General features: G+C 32.2%; 3 pseudogenes; 1 reads left to right on the top strand and 2 right to left on the bottom strand.

The window, feature by feature from the left end:
• Positions 1 to 3448: 3448 nt before the first annotated feature.
• LOC125198906 lies at positions 3449 to 7728 on the top strand (annotated as a pseudogene).
• Positions 7729 to 10345: 2617 nt separating this feature from the next.
• On the bottom strand, positions 10346 to 11219 carry LOC125198907 (annotated as a pseudogene).
• A 4623-nt stretch (positions 11220 to 15842) lies between these two features.
• Positions 15843 to 16979, bottom strand: LOC125198903 (annotated as a pseudogene).
• Positions 16980 to 23967: the final 6988 nt, after the last annotated feature.

Raw genomic sequence — 23967 nt, 5'->3', positions numbered from 1 at the left:
TAAGATACGTAGATCCTGAAGATACATAATCGAACACTTCACACCATGATTTTGTGGAGGCTTCCCTAGCCATCCAAATCAAGAAGATAAAGCTTTAAGACTACAAATTAACATCAATCAAAGTGACAATAGAAATAAAAGTATTTATTTACCTGGGAATGGGAGAGAGGTGAATATGTCTACTGGTGAGTTTATTTACCTGGGAATGGGAGAGAAAGGTGAATATGTCTTGGTGAGAATATATATAGCATAAATGATTCCATGAACGTAACCAAAAACATCAATAAGAAGCAAATCCAAAACAAATACTGTTAATTTCACCAAAATCAAATATAAATTTAGTAAGAGTAGTTATTGTATACTACTCTAATTACCAAATTAGATAAAACTCAACAAGCAAATTTAGTGATTATTGGCTTTGATTTAATGAAACGCATCAATGCTTTTGATTAACTTACAGCAATCAGTCTTCGATTTTCACAAAATTTCCGGTTGGCTAGGTCGGCTTCGATTGACTTGCGAACTGCGGAACCATCCAATGCATCATGTCGCAAAAGTAGGGAGGAAATAATTAGGCACCGGAAGTAGGTGTTTCTATGAGATCATGCTACACTCACGTATATATGAAACATGAGAAACTAATCTCCAGAAAACAAACTAAGTATGATTATATATTTATTAGAATTAATTTCTTAATTTTATATTGATTGCATTTACATCCCCCAAGATAAAATGATTATTCAAAATCTCCAAAAACTCCCTTTTATATACCTGTATAGATCTATAATTATTAAAATGATTTAATTTAAGTCCAAATAAGTCGTTATTTAAAAAGGGTTGGAATTGAAAAACTGCACAAACACTATTTATTATATATTTGAGTAATGTATTAGGTAAAACTTGTTACAAAATCACATTATCATACCAGGTAATTATAGTTACCGAAAACAATAAAATACACGTGTATCGGATTTTGAATTAATGGTACTCTATCCCAACGAAATGTTGTCCAAATATGACTTGACACGGGTTTTAAGAAATGAGAAGAAAAACGAATGAAAAAAATTAGGCAAATGTAGGTCCCACTTTATATCTTTTTGTTTTATAATAACATTTCATAGACGGATCAAATAAAATTCGGGCAAAATTTAAACATAAGGGAGTAATATATATATTACTACTAACTATTAAATGCAAGTTGTTTATCCATAACTTGACCTTATCCATATAGAGAAATTTTTAAAGAAAGAATTTTATTTTTTCAAATTTTCCTCTCTTTTTATTTTATTTTTTTTACCATATTTTAGATATAGATTGGTGAACTAATATCTGCCCATTAAAATAAGGTTTAGGTCTCAGTTTTCAATAGTTCTACCATTCAAAAGTTGCTTTCATGTTGGGTTTGGATGTTAATTATTTCTTAACAAAATCTTATGGCTTTGCATTTGTTTAAGTTTACCCATATTATCATAATTAGTAATTATAATAGAATTAATAACTTCGTACTTGCATAAAGCGTGTAGATTAATTAGAACTCAAAGTTGGTATCTTAAAAAGAAAAAAAGAATTTCTCTGAAATATGATGGTCATACTTTTTTTACTAGCAAAATTGATTTATCCAAGAAGTTGTTTGCCTTTATTTAAGGTTCTAGCTAATGACTAGTCTATAATTAGTTAAATAATGCAAATTGGGTCAAAATTTTAATCAGTACACCAGCAGTTTTTTTTTTTTTTTTTTTTTTTTATCTTTTTGAAATCCTAATTATTCCATTATAGTAGTAATAAACTAATCCTTATTCTTGATTTTTTTTTCTTTCCTATAATCATATATGTATCCATTGAGGGGAAAAGGAATAAATAAAATAATAGAGTACTCATGTAGATCACTGAAGTTGCATACTTGCAGCCATGCTTTTATCTTTAATTAGTAGACATGCATTCTCAAAAATATTCTCATTTCTTCATAATTATGTTGTGTTTTATTTATTTATTCATCCCTAGTCCCTACAACTGGAGATAATTAAATCTAGCAAAAACATGTAGAGAGACAAATTTGATTATTTCACTTGAAAAAAAAAACAACTTTTGCTACCGAATTTATTATTAGAAATTGTGAATATTATTTTGGCTTTAGTTTTTTCGCTTTAGGGAACAAAAAAATCGTATTTTAATAGAAAAACTATAAGTAGTAACTAAGTTAACATTGTAAACAATAGTAGAGTTATTCTAGCTATATTTTTGACCAGTTTATCTAAAAACTAAAATTTGAAACACAATCTTCAGAGAAAAAAATAAAATAAGAAAAGAACCCATAAATCTTAATAATCATTTCAAACGAACCCTCATAATCAAGCTGTCCTTATTTAGTTCAAATGTTATATTCGTCAATTAAAAATCCCATTCATATTTCCGAAATGAAGATATGTTGTGCTAATGTTGTTGAAACAAAGTTGTTAGAGCAACTTAATGAAACTAATAAATTACTCTTATTAGAATCTAATATAAGTCCAAGCATTAAGCTTCGAATAAGATACTTCCTTTTTGTTGTTGTTAGTTATTCCTTTTTATTGTTGTTAGTTATTGAACTTTGATTCGCATGAAAAGTTCCGCAAATGAGGTAAAATTTAAATCTATTGGGATCGTTTATATGTAAGTACGTATTCAAATATTTTACCGAAAGATGCATTCCATTTGTTAAGAGTCACATTATATGCATTGGCGAACACATCATATTAGCGTGTCGTTTATTCATTTTTATATTGTCCGAAATTATCCCTAGCCCTTACTAAATTAACATAAATGCAAATCAATTGTGAAGAAGTAATGGGAATATATTACTGCTAATTTTAAATGCATTAAATATAATATTGATATGATTTTTTATATTATTTTTAAAATCAGATTTAGTAGAGTAATATTTTTCTTTGTCAGCCCCCGATTATACATTTTTTGATAAAAAATTTATTTAAATTCACTTTCCTTATATTGGCTTTTAACTTTTTATGATTTGGAAAATTCAAATTGTGTGTTCCTTATAATAAATGATTTGCCAATTATCGGTGAGTGTTATAAATTTAAAATTTTGAAGCTTTATACGTTTGTAGTTAGCAACTTTAAATTTGCTATTCATTTATTACCAAAATAATTTCTATTGGCCCCTATTGCATAAGTGAATGCATATTACTAAACTTAGATTAATCGACCCCATTCATTTGTGAATCTAATTATTTAAATATTTAATCTCTGTCTCACACACTCACACAGTACACGACAGTTATGCTCCAAAACCTCGATCGCGCATTAATTATAGCAAATATTAATATTGATAAAAATATAATGTGGAAATATATATATTCGCGGCGCTATAGCAACGGTCATATGATCTCCATCTCTCTCTAACCACTCATCAAACCCACTTCGCGTCTTCTCTCTAAAACTCCTAATTCCCCAAAATCATATCGGAGACGCAGGGTTTCGACGATTAATCGATTTTGTAGTGAAATTAGGGTTCGGAGCAGTGCGGTAATTGAGCTGAATCAGCTGACGATGTGAAATGGTAACCGCCGCTGCATCCACTCCGAAGCAGCGGCCGTCGCAGAATCGAAACGGCCGCCGTTGCTGCCGTCCGACTCCGACAATGCGCCCCGCGCCGCCCCAGGCACGCGAAGTCACCTCGCGCTACTTGTCTCTCTCGACGTCCTCCTCCTCCTCCTCCTCCATTCCTCGGTGTCGTCCTCCGTCGCTTCCGGATCGCCAATTCCGCCGAGGAGGTCCATATCTCCGATGCTCGGAGGCAGAGGCGCCCGCAATGGCCACCCGAGGACTCAACCGCGGGCGGTTTCTGAGGAGAGACGGCGGCCGTTGGCAGCGGCGGCGACGCCGACCTTTGCGGAGAAAATGCTGGTGAAGTCGGTGCGGAGATTATCGGTGTCGTTTCAGGGGCAATCGTATTCATTGCCGGTGTGTAAGGAGAAGCCGCCTCCGAGGAAGGGAACGCCGGAGAGGCGGAAATCAGGGGTCTCTCCTGTGAGAGATCGAACGGCAAAGGATAGAGACACCCCGAGGCCGATTGAACAGCAGCGACATCTGTGGCCTGGGAGATTACGCAGCGAGAATCCGAATCGAAGCTTGGATTACGGTACCGACAGAGCGAAATGGAACCGATCCAACCCTGCTATTTCGGGATTGAGAAAATCTGTGAATACGCTTGAGAATAGAGAAATTGAGGATCCAGCAGTTATCGACGAAGGTCGATCGGGATTAGGAGGTTCGTTGAATTCCGATGTTGAGAGCGTCTCTTCCGAGGGCACCGATGCAACTGGCCGCGTGGAGGATTTTACCGGCAAGAAGTTGGCAAGAGGCTACCCACCGAGTTCAGAAAGTAGTAGATCCTGTCTCACCCTTATCAAACAGTGCCTCTAGCAGAATGACGGGCTCAGCCAAATTAATCGTGGCAAAGAAGGTTCAAAATGAAAGCCCTGTGTCATCACCGCGGGACGTCTATGCTAATAGGGGCCATTCGCCACTTCGAGGTGTTAGCAGAGCAGCTTCACCAAGTAGGGCCATGACTTCGGGAGTGGTGCTCTCTTGAGGAGCATGGCTAGTCCAATAAGGGCTAGAAATGGCACAGGGAGTGTGATGAACGACAATAACATGGTCAGTACACCGTCTTTGATTAGCTTTCCCATTGAATTGAGGAGAGGAAAGTTCGGAGAAAGTCGAATAGCTGATGCGCATGACTTGAGGATGCTTTATAACCGGCAGTTGCAGTGGCGATTAACAAATGCAAAGGTAGAGAATACCCTTTTGGTGCAAAAACATGCAGCCGAGGTACTAACTTGCTCCCAACACTCTTAATGCTATAAAAATAAGTAGAAGTTCAACCATGTTACATTTCATTTTCAATTGTCATGAGAATATTAGTGCATGGTTTGCGTTATATGCTGCAAATGATCCTCATAATTAAGAATTAAATATTGTGAAAGTAAGCATAATTTGCTAGGTAATTAAAGGAACTCGATATTACAGAGTGACAAATTAGATGCTATTGAAGTTGACCTTTGTTCTGGCCTTATTAGGCCTTAACTTGAGCAGGACAAAACTTAGTCTTTGATATTTGAAGGTAGGTTTTAGTTCTCTACTATTAAAGTAAGTGCATCAAACTATTAGAAGTTAATTTATTACTAGTAGATAACTATTTTCAGAAATGTGTTGCTCTATAACATAGTTGACAGTTACAGATGATTTATGTTCAGCACACTGTTTCTTGTTTAAATTTGGTAATTGTCAGAAAGTTATGGCAACACCAACAACTTGTCTATTATTTATATTCACTTCGGGTCCTTGAGTTCCATAAGTCGGTGATCTCTATATGAAATTTTCTAAGCCTACGCGGGTATATTTATTAATTCATAGTAGTTTCCAGTAGGGAAGGGTAACAAAATTTTTACTTTGATTAGTTTTCATTGTGCACGTATGATGGGAAAAGAGAGTGTTTTAAACGTATCTGTATGATGGCTTTGATAGAGAACTAATGCAAATAGGGAGACTCTTGTGGGAAACTAGATACAATTTGAGTTCAGTTAGTAGAGCATTTAATCGGCTGATAAACGTATCTGTATTGAACAACATTTATGAGAGTTAGAGGGATTACTAAATGTGGTTGTTTCTAAGAGTAATTAACATGAATTATTTTGTCTCAAGTCTGAAATATTTTGAAGTATTTTCACCCTGCTGATGTATCTGTCATGTCGGTTGAAATGAAAAATTAAAATCTTTTGGCATATTAATTTCACTTTCTTTGCTGGCGCCAAACCCAAAAAAATTAATCTGTTTTCAAGTTGTTTAGAGTTTCATTTAGAATCAATTAGGATTTGTTGGGCTTGGAATTGTGCATTATTTAGTTTTTACACTTCATAAGTTAGCTATATTACTTCTTACGGCTTGATGACAGTGTCTTAACTAGACCAGTTTTCTCTTATCATTGATTTATGTCCCAACATCGAAATCTTATTCGACTAACCGTCCGATACTTTAATTGGTTCTTATTTGCATTTCTTTAGTGGGCATTTGAGGGAAACTATTTTCATATCTTTCTGTTCCTTTTCACATCATCAGAGAAACCTCTACAATGCTTGGGTGAACACTTCGAAATTGCAGCACTCTGTTATGTCCAAGAGGATTGAACTACAAACGTTGAGAATGTATTTGAAGCTTTATTCAATGTTAAAGGAACAAGTAAGACTTTTCCCGCTCCTTCCTCTAACTAACCTCTAATACCGTTGGATTTGATTTCAGTATATATACATATGTCTGTAGATTCTTTACTTTTTCTGGAATCTTAATTGAACTTGGTTACAAATTGTAATACTTGCCAAAGTGTTTAAAATGCTTCATTGGACACAGCTGCCACATTTGGAGAGATTGAATCTGCTAGATAGAGATTACTGGAATTCAGTTTCTGGTGCTATAAAAGCGTTAGAAGCTAGCACTGTCCGTCTTCCTATTGTTGATGGTGCCAGGGTATGATAGCTTTTCTCCTGACAAATGCATCATTCATTTCTTCCGATTTGGATAGCTTAACACGTAACTAAGGACATTTTCGTTCTTATTCAACATTTTCAGGCTGATGTTCATGAAGTTCAAGAAGCAATATATTCAGCTGTTGACGTTATGCAAGCAATGGAATCTTCAATTTACTCTTTACAGTTGAAGGTATTGAATCTCAACCGAAGTTTATATATATCTCCATTTGGGGTAATTGAGGTAGTATAATACCAATACCTACTCGTCGGATTTTGACAAGTCAATATAAAACATGGTAGTTACTGAATCTGCTACTTTGCTTTATGACTCCATCTACTATGTCTGCTATAAGGTGTGTGTAATTACTCATTCCCAAGTGAGTAATAACTGATGCTATAATGACTATTGGTGCTTTGGCGTAATCTGCAACTAACTAAATAATTCACTTCTTCATTTAGTTCATAACATCACATGCTTTTAATGTTTTGATTTAATGATTCTACCACTTGAACCAAACCATGCTTCACATTACTTTCCTTTCTGGTTGCCATTACTCTTTGCAATATAGAGTTGTAAAAAATAAAGAAACATTTGAAGATCAATTGAAATTGAAAAATCTTAAGAGTGACTGAACTTCAAGAAAAACTGCTTAATTTGGTCTACTGTCTAAACGTCTCCTTCTGGAATTGGGTTTTAATTCCTATGCCTCAATAGGTGGAGCGGATGAACTCACTGGCAACAGACATTTCCAAGTTAAGTGCAAGAGAGCATGGTTTGCTAGAGCAATGCAAAGAATTGTTCTCAACAATATTCGTACCCTTACAGGTTAGAATACACGTTCCTTCCTTGTTAACATCGCCGGTTCATCTGTAAACCATTCTACTCAACCAGAACTAGTTCTCTAGTATCCTCTCCCTAACATAAGGTGTGATGGCAGGTGATAAATTGGAGCTTAAAAGTCCAAGTAATGCAGGTTCAATGTTCACAAGAAAGCTTCTCAAATAAAACCTAACATGCTGATCCTGACTTACAGCTAACATGGTAGGTCAAATAGTATCTTAGATAGCGGTTTTTTATGCTCGATCGAAGGTCAGTTGAAGCATCTCCGATCCTAATTTGGGGTTGTCGACTAGGTTGATTGTACACACTTAATCATCTTCATTTTCCATCAAATATATATGTGAATATGCATTGTTCTCTAAATGGTCCTACATTTTCTTACCAAACAACGCTAATCAGCTTTAGTAACACAGAATTAAACATATCCTACAAATTTTCTTGGTTCAGTTTATCTCTTTTAGATTTTTATGTAATTGTATATTTATTGCAATAGAGATCAGATTAACTTTCAACTTCTTTGCCCACCACCCCACGCACAATGTTTTTTCTCATTTGTAAGTCGTTCACTTTATAATATAGTGCACTCCCTAGGAGCGTAGGGAGTGATCAATTCTAACTCATTATTTAATTGCTAACTACAACTAATTTAAGATCATAGGATTTTAGAAAACGTGTGGGCTATAATTTGCCAGCGTGTAATTTTCGTTTTTATTAATAAAATAAAAAAGATAAAAAACTCCAATTGGGGTTTTTGATGAAAATGTCAATATATGTTTCAAAAATATCAACACAAGGCTTTGAGAATATCGACAATGCTTCAGATTATTAAGCTTATATTGACATTTTACATGTATTATATTGACATATTTTATATAGTATGTTGACGTTTTTACTGCATTTAAAAAATTTCGAATTTTTTTCAAATTTTGATTCGAACATATGCATGTAGGATATCATTGAATCCTTATGAAATTATCTTTAATTTGATATATATGCTATATGAACTTAAAGTTTTGAGGGTTTTTTAAAAGTTAGTTATAACTAAACATGTAGTTAATTGACATTAATACCCCTATTGATATTTTTGGAATTAATCCTATAGCCTTATTGACGCTTTTACGTTGATCGTATTGGGCATTTAGGATTGATGACCTAAGCCCTTAATTTGAATATCTAATGGCTATTATTTAGTTGTAGTTAAACAATTAAGTTATAAGTTAGAATATAACACTCCCGCTCCCTATATTAAAAAACTAGTAGTAAAATATACTAATATTTTAAAATTTCAAATATTTTATTAATTGGAGTATTTATTATGATAAGTTCTATTTTAAACATAAATTTAATAATTCATTTATGAATGCAACACGACATAAAAGAGTTTGACACTAAATCTCTTATGATAAATTTGTGTTTCCATTTGGTTGGCCTACATTAGCTTTCACTTTTAACGTGTGTTTATGCATAATATTGTATATAGCCATTTGGACCACAAAAGGCAACATTAAATATATATATTTGCTACGTGGTGGGTGGTGCCGACTAAGTAAATGCTATAGTAGCAAACCATTATGATTTTGGTATCTTAATAGACTTGAATCCCACTCCTCTCCCCTTCATTTGTTTACTTACTAAATTAAGTATAAATTAATGATAGTTTTATATGATATCAAATCCTACGAAATAAGATTAGGTGAGGTAATTGGTCGGTTCGGTTAGAACCCGAACCGACACCGTTAACGAGCACAAAAGTAACGAGATTGAAGCACGAAACGAAACCGAATTGGCTCGGTTCGGTTCGGTTCTAACCGAATAAGGTTCGGTTCGGTTCCGGTTAACGAACCGGAACCGAATTATTAAAAAATATATATATATGCAGTTCATAGGTATCAATCGCATACGAAAATTCTCATCCTAGCCACCACCATTTAGCATTGCATTGAGTTTTTGGTATTTAAATTTGTAGAAAAAATTATGTAGGTGCTTTGTATTAGAAATTTAAAAAATAAAAACAACCTATTTAGAATATACTTAATAAAAATAAATATTAAATGTGTAATTCGGTTCCAATCGGTTCCATCGGTTTAACCGATTGGCCGAACCGAACCGATAACCGAAAGACACCTTTCTTTTGGAACGGAGCCGACAGATAACGAATTTTGGTTATCGGTTAAGAAAATGTGATAAATGGTTGGTCATCGGTTAACCGACTAACCGTGACCGAACTACCTGCCCTAAATAAGATCAAATGCCGTTAATACAAAAGTTAACATGAACCATATCACCTAGATATACTTTCACATGATTGAAACTATTTTTTCTGATAGACTTTTATGAGTTTCACTGACAACAACGTAGCAAGAAACTACGATTTCCTTTATTTAATTTAATTGTCCCAATTTTGCCAAATTCAAGTAACGCCTTTTGTTACTTATAACTTATTATAACCAGTAAATGCATTATTAATTTGACCTCATGAGTATACTTTGTAATAGAAACTAATCAATTCATGGAGAGGCTTTTACACATGTAATATAAAATTAACAACGAGAAGAAGCTTCTTTACCAACTGGCTTGAAAAATATGTTTGAAATGCTTTGTAAAAGTTAACATGAATATCTCCTTTTCTCTCACAACATCCAAATATTGATATTGAGAATTTGAAACGTGGCTAGTCTAGTGTATAAAACGTGAAGAACGTGAAAAGTAATGAGAAATGATAGCCACAGGTCATATTAAATTATTAATCACCTTTAAACTAAGTTCCCTATCTACAGGTTATACAAGTTCTGTACAATAATTTTTGCTTATGCCAATTGATTATGTTAAAATAATTTATATTCAAAAGAAAAGTAAAATGAATTAATTTTCGGATAATATCGATTGGACCACTATTTGAAGTCTAATTTATCCAAGATTAGTCTCTTATTGACAATGTCAATTTTGTAACTCAACTTGAAAACTTTAAACATTATCATCATTTAATCAAAACAATTTATTGTATTGCAATAAATCAAAGAATCAATAAATAATCAGCAATGATTCCCCACTTCCATTTACAAACAATTTCCACCACCAAACAAAATTATAAAAAAAAATAAAAATAAAAAATAAAAAAAATCAACCTTTCCCTAATAATTTCACTATTCTATAAAGATTCTTCAGACCAATTCCAACTTCGCCGGCGACAGCCGCGCCTTCTTCGCCGGGTGCGGGCTTTCGACTTCGTCCTCGCCTCCGAATCTCTGCCAGAATTCCGGGAACGGCGGCAAATTCAGGTCGAAATCGCGGTGGGTGACGGTGGACCCCACTCCCTCCGACGAGCTGACCACGCTGCTTCCGCCCTCGTAGTGGCAGCGCTTGTGGCCGCCCAAGGCCTGGCCGCTGGGAAGCACTTGTGGCAGATGGAGCACTCGTGGACTCTCCCGCCGCCGCTGCCGGAGGTCGACGTGACGGCGGAGGCGGAGGTGGTGGAGTGCTCGTCTGCGCCGGCGCCGGAGCTGAGCTTGTTGCGGTGGCTGGCTTTGTGGCCGCCCAAGGCTTGGTAGGACCCAAACGCCTTGCTACAGACCGAGCACTTGTAGACCAGCGCCGCCGGCGGAGGGAGTGGCGCCGCCGTGGATGAGCGGGCAAGCATGATGAGGCAGAGAGCGAGGTATTCCTCCTCCGTGGGGTGATCGTGGCGGTCGGAGCTGCGGGAGCGCTTCGACCGCTTGCCCTTGGACCACGGCTCGAGGGAGGCGGCGGTGAACGACGGCGGCGCCGGAGTGGTGGGAGAGTTGAGAGCTTCGAGGGCCATTTTTTGTGTTGTTTTTTCTTTTTGCTAAGGGAAGAAAGTTTGTATTGTTTTGTTGTTGAATATGAAAAATTGAGTGTGGTGTTGAGTTTTTATATATGGGTGTTTGGTGAATGAGTGGAAGTTGCGTGACAAGCGGTGGGAAAGTGAGATGGTTACCAATTTTACTAGGAAATTAATAAACATATATGTTTATATGAACACGTTGTGATTCCGCAAGTTGACTATTCATTTCTCTATGGATACTTCTATGGTAAATTACAAATTTCACTATAGTATATGGTATTTATAAACTTATTATGCGTTTATATATTGTGAATGTAAGTATATAATAGTCAAAATCAAAACAGAAATTGTAATATACTATAAGATTATGTAATCAGTTGATATTAATTGAATATTACAATCTCATTTGTTAAAGCGTAATATATGAGCAATAAAATATTAATAAGGTTCAATTACGTAAAAATAAGACCAACCCAATCTTATTGATCAAACTTGCAAAATAGAGATTCAAAAACACACATGTGAAAGACATTACATATTGTACACCGATATAGTAAAATCATAATGAAGTTCAATCTAAAAATCAATTGCTCCTAAGATGGGTGATTCATTACAAAGTGAATTTTTTTACTTTATATTGTTATCGTAATACAACTAATATATGAATATGTTTGTATAATTATTTTAAAAAATTCTCTATATTTATTCGAATTGTGGATCCGCAAATATGAGGTAGTGGGGTGAGGTAGTTGATAAGGATGAGGAAATAGTGTGTGTGGTGTGTGAGAGAGTGTATTAGTGGATAGACGGTGTACAATTTGGGCAACTTAGTTATGACTGAAGACTGAGTGTGAACTCTAAGGTTGAGTTGGACCAAGTCAAAACACACACGCGGTCTTACTTCTTCGCCTCCTTAATTTTACAATTCTATAGTTTTAAATAATTAATTTCAATGTATTAGTAAAATTGTTGGATCTTTTTTAATATATCCAACTTGTGAATGTGATCTATTTAACTCATAGATATACAATGTATCTAACTTTTTGCTGAGAAAGAAGAGTACAATTCATCTACTTTGAGTGAACGTTTCGTAAATAAATGTGTTTCTTACGATTTTGGCATCTTGGAAAAGATATATTTGTATGAAAAGGGAAGGGGATGCATCATTTTTATATTACTGATACACGTGTGAATAATATACTATAGTAGATCCAATAGTAGAAATTTAGTGTACACTATTTACATGATCAAGCATATAATATTGAATTTTGTAAATAACTAAACTTTCTTCTATTGATGATTTTGTGATCATCTAAACAAGAAACCATTATTCATTACCTTTTCTAAAAAAAATAGTACTCCTGCTACTTGTACTCGTTTGATAAAAAAGATAGATATGGAAGATATGTAAAAAAGATAAGAAATGGTTTACGTCAAGAGATATGAAAGATATGATTTTTTCATTGTTGTTTGATATAAAAGAAATTATCTAAATTTGTATTGTATATTAAATAACATGACTTAACTTGACAAAGTGATGGGATACATAAACAAGGTTAATGTTATAATTTTGATAAGATTAGATAATTCGTGGTCTTATAATGGGCTTTGAGTTAAGCTTAACTATGATATCAAGTAATTAGAAATATCCATATATAATTCTCTTGGTAATTGTGCATAAATGTGTATTAATGGGTAAAGTTTTGATCGCTTGGGAATTATAAAGAATTGACTTTTCGACCCAAATTCGGCCTAATTTTTGCTTGTAGAAATAAAAGTCAGTAATTACTAGTATTAATTTTCTGGTAAAAATTAGGGATAAGAAATTAAAGATGCTGACTTCTAGATTAGTCATAACTTATCAACTTGTGACAGGTCTTCATTTCCGTGGTCAATGGAGTCTGGAGAGCTAACTCTTTTATTTTATGGTTCACCTAAAATACTATATTTTGTTTGTATAGTACTACTACTATTTGCTTATTGCTGTGATATCTTATGTCATTTTTAGGGAAAATTTCTACGTTTCTTTGCAATTTGGTGACAACTACTACGGTGAATCATGCACTAATAAATACTGTAATTAAAAGAGTGATGTTAGTTTCGACCTCTAAAACTATAAATAAAAAATTTGAAAATATATATTTACCTTTTTAAAATTTTATACTATTGGTGTAAAATTAGTAGTACTCTACTAATTTAGTTTTTGCCTCTAAATAATTTTTGTAAGAAGAATCAGACAATAAATTATACTTATCTCTATGCTAAAAATAGTTGAAATTAATTTTATTATTAAGTTATTGTTATTACCTTTATAAATATTTTTCTGGTTATGTCCAATTGTTCTTTACTTCTTTTCTATATAAAATAACATACTAGTACAGCATAATCTTCGAGATAAGGGGAGCAAAAAATGATTAAATTCGAAGTTAGTTTGGGCTTTTGCAAATTCTTAGCCCAAAGGATCAAAAAAAGAAAAAAAAAACCCAAACAGCCCATCTTAAATATAAGCTAAATAGATATCAAATTTAGGTAGATACGAATGAGATCCGTATCAATAGTATTAGATTTTTCTCAAATTTAATTTCATATCTCAAATTTGATAAAATTTTACCATCTATTTAGATATACGTTATCGAATTAAATACACCACAAATTATAAAATCGTGCTCTTGTTATGAATAAAGTTCTGCCTATAGTTGTTATAAAGAGCCACAATTTGTGTGCGGGCAGTTCGCACCTTGTTGATGGCGAACTCATTAAGCATCAATTAATATTGACAGTTGGAGTGATTAATATTCTATTATGCATGATTATAATTATATTTAAGACTTCATTATGGATTAATTGTAGTAAATTATTTTTTCTCACTTTCGATCGCCCATAGTTATTATAGGGATGTCAATCGGCTAGCCCACGGTTTCGGCCAACATATTCGGGTTGTGGTTAATCGGATGCGCTAATCGGTATTTATTTGTTGGGGTTTTAAAGTTCAACCCCAACCCTAAGCCGGTTTTGGTAGCCAATGTAAGGATACTACCGATAAAATTAACCATTAATCCAATAAATAATAGTAAAATTGTATATTTATAAATGTAATATATTTAATTATGATAAATTTGAGATATTATGCTTAAACTCAAACATAAACATGATTAAATATTAATATTACAATTTATACAAAATAAAACATAAACATAAAAAAAATTTAAAGCATATTTTAGAAATTTAAATATTATTTTATAGTGAATTTGAAGTTTCTAATGTATATATCTATTATTATGTTAATAAAAATTTAATATATAATTTATATATTTAATATATATAATTGAAAGTTATGTTTTTAGTAATCTATATTATAAAATAACCAATGAAATGTCGAATTAGAGTCAAACAAATAGAACGATAGAAATTTTATCGGATTTTCGGGCATCCATCGGGTTTTGGTCTCGGCCCTAATGAGACTCGGGCTAATCGGGCTCTAATTTATCGGGCTAGAAATTTTCAGCTCTAACCTGTAAATTTGACGGGCTATTCGTGTCATGGCTCACGGGTTCATGGGCTACATTAACATCCCTAGTTATTAGTATTATATTATGCATGATTGTTAATCTTTAAGAATTTGTTGGCATCTAATTAAAATTTATTAATTAGTACTCCCTTTCCCCTGTACCTAAAAATTGTCACTTATTTCCACTTTTGCTGCCCCAAAAAATTTGCCATTTTCATTTTTACTCTCTCCGTTTCTTCATAGTTGAGCCATTTTTCTATTTCGGAAAATTCCCTCATATGAAGTAATTTCCATATATAGTGACTTCTTTCTCTTTCTTATTTTGTTCACTTTCTACTTTATTCTCTCTATTTTTTTCTTTCTCTTACTTTTTATCTATTTATTTAACACACTCAATATCCTTTTCTTAAACTTTCGTTGGCGAAAAGTTTCGCCTCAACTATGAGGGAAAGAGGAGTACCTTTTTTGATGGCACACATGCATTCGACTAACTCAATCTCACTCACATTTTATTATAAAATATATAAAAGTAGGACTCATATGTCACTAACTTTTCAACCCATCTCTATTAGTACATTTCTTAAAACTGTTTGGGTCAAATGGTGACCAATTATATGGGAGAAAGGGAGTATATAATTATGTGTATGATTTCATAGTTTGACAGATAGATATATGACTTGAGTTTGCCTCTTGTTGTTCAGAATTTTAATCTTAATCAGATCGTGATATTTTATTTGTAACTTCTTTTCTTTTGTAAAATACAATCTAGTTAGCATATCAAACATATATCATCTTGAACAATTAATTTGATATGATTAATCATTTTCTATTGTAAAATACAATCTAGTTAGCATATCAAACATATATCATCTTGAACAATTAATTTGATATGATTAATCGTTTGTGGTTGTGTTGATTCGATCTCTTAATCTATTGGTAGGAGGGAAATGTCATACTAATGAAACTTGTGGATCAAATTATATCAGCATAAGTTATACTATCAAAATGCTCAACATAAATTATACCAAAATGCCGATCAAATTACATAATCAAAGAGGATAGCTATACACTTGAATCATTACCAATGAATTTGGATACTTATTATTGGACCTTCCTCCAAATTGGTATCCCAAAAATTAAATTTTTTCATGTACTTTTTAAGAGAATATAGCCTCATTTGGTTTAAATTCAGCAATATAACTCTCGATTCTATTGCCTCAGATTTGAACAAAGCTTTTCATAGATTCCCATGTCCATTCCATTGTAAGCAAGTGGAGCATACATCCACATATTATCAGAGCTCAGCAACTGAAAAAAAACCACACAAAAATTAATAAATAAATAAAACATGTAAAGAAATCAAATTGTATAATGTAAAAATTGCATAAAATTTATACCTTAATTTGAAGCTGCAAAAATTTGACATATTGCACAGCTTCTTCCAACATTGTGCTAATGTCAACCTTTGTTCCGTTGGGAACAAGATTCTGCAAGATCTTCAATCTCTCATTGATTCTCTCTCTTCTTCTCTGAAAAAAACAAACATAAAACATTAATTTAAAACCCTTAATTATCTCCATTAGATTGAGATTATAATATAGTTACCCTTGCATAGAGGCTTTGTGGATCAGTTGCAGATCCTCTACTAGCTCTGCCTTTCGCTTCGTGTTCGAGTTCTTGATTTCTTCATTGACAAGTTCTTGAGAAGCATTTGACTCATCTTCAGAGGTGTAGCCATTCATTTCTTCTTCATTATTCTTTTCTTGAACCATTTTCTTCCCTTTTTTGGCTGCACTTTTTTATTTCTCTGTGCCTGCACCTTATTTAATAAGTCTCTCAATCAATCAACAATTTTGAAGAAAATTCAGACAAAGTGTGACTGTAACAATTCTACACTCACATTTCTTGGTTTTTTCTTAGGATTTTGTGGCGGAAATCCTCGGACTTCCTCTTCAAATCGGCCGTTTCCAAAGGCGACGTTGACACTCTTCCACGAAACCGGCATTGTTGTGTAAATTCATGATCATGGATTCGAATGAGTTAGTAATAGTATCTTGATGATCATAAGCAGCATTGAGAGGAGGCTGATGATGCATGTTGAGGAAAAGGGCTTGTCAATTCGGTAGTGTTGCTGCTTTCTTGAGAGATTGAGCAGAAGTTGGCTTGATCGGAGGGGATAAATGAGGGCGATGGAGTCTCACCGCCGCCGTATTGGTGAAAGAGATCCAGATTTTCGCCGCCGCTCGAAAAGATTTGGCTCAGAGATTCCCATTCTTCATCCAGGAAAGATCCTGCAATTTCCATCTTTTCTTAACAAGAAATGTTTTGGTATTTGTTTTGTTTTGTTTGAAATGTGATATTGGTTTGATGTTGGAAATGTGGATGAATTGGTTTGATATTTATATAGGAGATAAAGGGGGGAAGAATAGTAGTAGAAGTGATTGACTTCATTTTTTTTATTGCATTATTTTTGGTTACCAAATTAATGTATCCCAACATGCAACTTCTCTTTCTCCCTCTCTATGATATAAGTTTATGTTAACTATCTCACCTAATTAATCATTTGATCACACGACTAACTATAACCTAATTAATGATATTAATGTTTATGAATTTATTGATTATTATTTATTAAGTAGTGTGATGTCATTTAGGACTAATGAGTAAATGACAGAATTTATTAAGGATATGATTTGAATCGTCTTCTTATCGAATGTACTGTGGATGTTTACTCAATCGATTTAGATTTATAAAGGATATGATTTCTAATGTTACATCTGGTTCATTTTTTTTCAATTGTCATCAGAAACTCATATGTTCAACTTTTCTCATCAACATAAAGTATATCACTTGTAGTTAATTAATTAATTGAAAGTTGAAACTATATATTTGTTGAATACCCCTATTTTACTTTTGAAATGCATTCATAGATCCCTTCATTGGAATCAACTAGGATACAAATTGTTTATATAATCTTAATTAAAATGTGTGGCGTTGCATATATAACATGATGATTGTGTACATGAATAAGATTGTTAAAAGCTAATTCATCGTGAAAAATATAAATTAATGCTCTAGTATATTATTTAAATTCATATTTCATGTGCTCACGCTCCATCTAAGATTATATGTGATCACATTGACATGAACACAATACTACAAGTTTAAATATATGTAATCACAATGAAACATGTACACAATACAAGTTTAATTAAATCAAGATGGATTAGAATCATATCCCATAATTGATGGGATGATCCATCCATCTTCTTCCTGATTTAAGTATTGTTTTCTTATATGTTACTTTTTATCGTGACGAAATAATGTCTCAATTTGCTGGGGCATTTACAATTTAAAATCACGCTCCACTAAATTTTTACATTCACATTCTACTATAAAATTAAGTATATAAAATTAGAACTTATATTCCACTAACTTTTTCCATCACTTTCCTTCACAATTCTTAAAACACATGCGAATCAAAGTAAGACTATAAATCATGGACGGATGAAGTATAAAATATTCAAATAGAAAAATATGAATAGTGTAATATCAATACACCAGTAGTTCGGTATATAAGTCGTGTAAAAAACGAAATCAACGTATCAATAGAATAAAATAACATATCACATAGAAACAAGAAAAAAAAAATCAAATGAACAACAAACATCTTATCGATATTTATCAACCTCATCCACTAAATATGAGTTATTTAACAACAGTTTCAAACAAACAAACAAAAAAACTTAGACAACTACAATTACATGAAAGTATTTTATAATTTAGAAATCGACAAAAGAAAATACTACATCCAAAACAACTACACAAAAATAAGAAAAAACACAATAAAATGAACAATAAATTCAAGCCAAAGAGAAGATCCATATAACAACGATCACAAAAATACTCCATAAATTAGAGATTGGAAGAGCGTGGGAAATAGTATAATAAATAAAAAGAATTTAAATAAGTGGGCTTTTTTGGTGATGATCGATCGTGGCGATGAGTATGAAATATTTGTGTAGCAACACAATAACTATCCGACATGATTCCCGCGAACATCGCTCTTTGCCTTAAACCTAACCTTTGACCACCCTAGCTACTTCATCATAATATTACTCTCTATTTATCAAATTAACGGTTTTTAGAGTTGTCCAATTAGCTTTCATGGTCCAAAATCACAAACTATTTTTGGCGTGTATCAAATTATAGTATCTTTTCCTTTAATTTATTGTACTTTTTATGTATTTCACAAACTCACTTTGGTGTTAATGGATTGGCGTAGGTCGTGGCTCGATGGATAGTGAAGAAAGGGCAAAGCTCGGAGAAAAATAGAAGTCGAGTTAAGTGCACCGACCAGGACGAAAGATAAAACAAACAGGCCGTGCAAGGTAATCGCAGCCGTTCCATGTGCTGGATAGGTCAAGTCTGATCCGAGCACTAAGTGGCCTTGAGTCCAAAAACTTCCACACATACCGTGTGGTTGCTCCTCCGACCACAGGACCCATGTACTAAGACGACATTGGTTTTGAAGGATTTATTTATTGCAGTTATATAATTTATTCTTGATTTTTTTTTTTTATCCACATACTTGTTTGAAATTTACAAGTAAAACAATATATTTTGTGTTGAATTTTACCAATGTTTTTAGCAAAAATAAAATACTCACATGTTCGAGGTGTTTGCACATTAATGATCACATATAGTTGGAATTATTCAAACAAGATCCATAAAATCAAATATTCCGTACTACGTTTCGATCAATCAATTTCGATCAAGATAAAATCACATGAGATTAGGTATCATCTTCGAATTACTTGCATCATCTTATTATTTTATGTGACCAACCCATGTTGCAAATATAAGTGTTTATATATATATTCGATCTAGTAATCAATTGCACCTGTTCACAACACGTACATGGTGGTGGTCTGTTGTATGTACCCAGAAATTATACAAAAATAATTTTACTATCTTTATATTTTGGGATATTTACAAATTAATACCAATTCTTCCTCCGGTCCTCATTTCAAGTTCGATTTTTGACCGGCGCGGTTTTTAAAAACTGTTTGACTTTGTAAATGAAAGAGATACAAAAAATTAGTAGAATGTGGATCCTACTTTTATACTCCTCGTCCCTAAAAACTACTTATGATTATTTCTTTATTAGTCGATCCTGAAAATATGAACTTCCTAATTTTGAAATAGTTAAAATACACAATACACAATACATCATTTTATTACAACTTATACATATACACTACTAATGAACTACTAATGATGTGGAGCTCACTCTCCACTAACACTACTTACACTATCATTTATTTTCCTCTCTTACTTTACTAATTAAACATTAAAACTCGTGTCGAACCAAATGTTCATAGTTTTTCAGGGACATATGGAGTATATTGATTTTATAATAAAATTTGAGTGAAGTAGGTTAGTGAATGTGCATCCACTTCCTAAAAATAGTAAAAATATAATGTAGTATTAACTTTAATGGGGACTCGACTAAAATGGCAAAATGAAACCTCTAATAGGGAGGGTACTTTATATTGAAAATAAGATAAACACAATTACAATTAAGAATATTTAAGCAATTGATAATCATGTCTCATAAATAATTGAAAACCTTCCCATTCTCCTCCATCTCCCCCTCTTTTTTTATGAGTGAATGGATATAATTTAAAGGTCGTGCTCGGAGGATTCGAACCGAGACATTTGGTCTTAGGCATTATCTATCTATTGCTTGGCCAACTCATACACACGACGACCTTTCCCCTTGCAAGGTTTTTAAGTGACCCATTTTAATTTACTTTCCAAAGGCGGTACTTGCCTACATATTTAATTTGATAATTTACGGACGATTTTTAAAGTTGATATGTAAAATCAATTTTTATTAAAATAGGAATTTATAGGTAAATCATGCATTTTCAAAAAATTCGATTTTAAATCCCACCACATATCCATGTTGGAATTATTATACATGATTTGTGTTATAATATATACTCAAATTATATTATGTAGTGGGAATTATTTTGTGTTTGGGCTGGCTACATGTTTATGAGATTATAGGAAGATTCATATCCATCAAAATAGTATTATCTATTGGTTAAAAAAATGTTGGTGGACATTACACATACAGGTGTTTTAATAGTGAACTTGGGATTATGTGGCAACGAAAAGCACAATAATAATACTCCATTTATTATGAAGTGGGAGTTCCTAGCTGTGATATCTCAATTTTAAAAAACTTAATTAACGATTCATTAAAAACACAAGTTCCTTAATTAATAAATCAAAATTTATTTAGATTAGATGAACTTAGTCACCTTTGGTTCCGCCGTTCTTACCGCTTCAACTCTACGCTCGGATAGAGACGCAATCAATTCCCATAAAATGAACAATTAATTTACTAATTACCATTCTCTTAAAAAAGTTACGTAGCCATATTATGTTACGAATTATTTTTTCAAAATATGAGTATTTTCTTCGTTTTCTTTTTGAGATATTGACCTTTAATATTGTGGAACCTTAAAAAAGTTTGAATTTTTCCCATTAACTTTGAATTTAACAAATACTCACTCTATCTTAGTCTAAGTGAGACGTATTCTTTTGGTACGTCCCAACCTAAGTGAGACGTTTCCATTTTTGGCAATAATCAACTCACTCATCTCCGTACTTTATTCTTTTTTTTTTTACTTTATCCTTTCTCTTACTTTTATTTTCTTTCTCTTCTCTATCTTACCTTACTCCTCTCTTACTTTACTATTAATAATTAAGTGAATTACATTTTTAGCTCATCTTTCAAAACAAACATTTGCGTCCCTATACTTCAAAATATCATTTGCGGTCTCCATCTATACCAATTGCTCGTTTAGTCTTTTTCACTTTTTGACCAAATTTTAAGACAAAAACACCCCCAAAAGTCTAAAGGACATTTTTGTACACTCACCTAAAAAAATAGGAAATTTTTTTGATATTTATGTTAATTTTGATACTTTTAACCGGGTTTATATTTTATTCAAATATTTTTTTGGATTATTATAGTATAAAACATATTAAAAGTTTAATCTTGGATTTTAACTTAATAAAATTTAATTTTTAAAACACATATTTTATTTTTAAATTAAAATTAATCAATTAAAAAAAATTTTTAAAAAAAAAATTAAAATTTACAATTTAAAATTTTAAATTTTAAAATATTTGGTTTTTAAAAAACAACTAATTTAATAATATATTGGGTTGTATAGAGTAAAAGCAATTTAAAAAAAACAAATTTTAATTATTTTAATTTTTAAAATTACTCCGATTCACCCTTCTCATTCATTCAACAATACCATTTTCTTTTTTGGGGAATTTTTAAAAGGTTTAAATAATTGTAAAATTTGAAAAAATTTTTTAAGAAAAAACTGGAAAAAAAAAAATAAAAAAAAATTGGGGGTTTTTTTTTACACCCTTCCCCCACCCCCTTTTTTTTGGTTTGTTTTTTAACCCAAACCAAACAAAAAATTTTTAATAAAAAAACAAATCATAGTTAAAGTACCCCCAAAAAAAATAAATATCAAAATAAATACCCACTTTTGGGTTAAAAAAATTTCCCCTGGGTTTTTTGGGGGGGCCCAAAAAAATTAAAAAAAAAAAAGACCAAATGAGCAAATGGTTAAAAGTATAACCCAAATGATATTTTTTAAAGTGGGGGGAAAGTTAAAATTAAAGTATAGAGGCCAAAAAAAATTCACTTTTAATAATTTTAAATTTTTTTAAAACCACCACCTTTAAAATTTTTAAAAAAAAAATTCTTGCTTTTTGGGGGCGAGAGGGGGTATTTAATTTTCACCCATTTGTTTTTTAATGAAAAAAAAAAAATTTAAAATAAATTTTGATTTTTTTCATTGGGACTTTTAAATTGGGGGGCTTCAATCTTTTTAGGGTATTTTTTTGAAGTACAACCCTTTCCCAAAAATTTTTTTTCTCCGTTTAAAATAGCCAGAATTTTTTGTTGGGGGAAATAAAACCGGGTAAAAATTGTGATATTATTTTAAATCAAAAATTTGTGGGGAAAATTCAATTTTAAAAATTTTCGGGTCTTTGGGGGGTCCTTTTTCCTTTTTGAGATTGTCCCCGGTTTTTTATTAACACATGGTACTTTAAAATTTGGGAAAAGGGGCGTTTATTGAAAAGGAAAAAGGGGAAAGTTGAAAAACATTATCCCAATTAAGGTGTAAAAATTTAAATTAAGGGGGTTTTATTATTGTTGCAATAGCTGGAATTCTTCTTCTGCTTACCAAAATTTCGATGGGTCAATTCGGTGGATGGCCCCCTTGATTTTAAATTTTTGGGGGAACTTTTGGGGATCTCTTTTTGGGGGGTTCCCCCTTTTGATAGCTGAAATAAGTCACTTGAAGAAAATTTGCCAAATTGACCCTTTTTGGTTTTCAATTTGGAAAAACACCCTTTAAATTATTGACCCTTTGATTCTAATGGGAAAAATCTTACTATCGACCCTTTACAATTGGAAAATAAACTATTGGACCCCAACAAATTTTTTTAAGAAAATAAACTTTAGGAATTTGAAATTTGGGGGGGAAAAAAATTTTAAAAAAAAAAACTACTATATTACAAATTTAGAAAAATTTTTGGGAAAATGATGTACATAAATTGGGAAATTTTTTGGGAAAGGGGAAAGTGTAGGGATTTTTGGTGTAGTTAAAATGCCCAATTTTGTCCTCAAATAAAAATATTAAAGATAAAAAAACCCAAATCAAATCATGGACCATGGCTCTAGAGCACACTTAATTTGCCCATAATTTTCATCCATTTAATTTGTCCCTCCCTTTTGGTGCATTGCTAAATTTTTTTAGTAAGAGAACAGAATATGCATTAATCAACAACATATATTCTTAATCGAACACCTCTAAACAGAATAATCAATTGTTCCAAAGAAGCAAAGCTTTAACAACAAGAAAAAAACAAGAATGTATAAAAAAAATAACCAGAGAAAAAAAAAGTAAAAACCAATTAATCAATAAAAAAATAAAATTTTCAATAAGAATATCCCAGCTTTTCCCAGCACACAAACTTACTAACTCAAAAATAATTTATTTAATTTGGGAAACAAGTAAAACACAAAAAAAGATAAAAGAGAATTTAATAAAAAAGATAAGTATTGGGAAAATTTTACAAGTAGTAGACATAAATTTCCTTCCCATTGCACGATCGCCATCGAGGGGTGGGGGGAAACCCCAACAGAAAATTTGATAGTAAAAATAATATGGGAATAATATCTAAT

Source organism: Salvia hispanica, unplaced genomic scaffold (assembly GCF_023119035.1).
Source record: "Salvia hispanica cultivar TCC Black 2014 unplaced genomic scaffold, UniMelb_Shisp_WGS_1.0 HiC_scaffold_321, whole genome shotgun sequence".
Lineage (NCBI taxonomy): Eukaryota > Viridiplantae > Streptophyta > Magnoliopsida > Lamiales > Lamiaceae > Salvia > Salvia hispanica.
The sequence above is the reverse complement of the archived record's forward strand: the minus strand, read 5'-3'. Positions and strand labels throughout refer to the sequence as shown.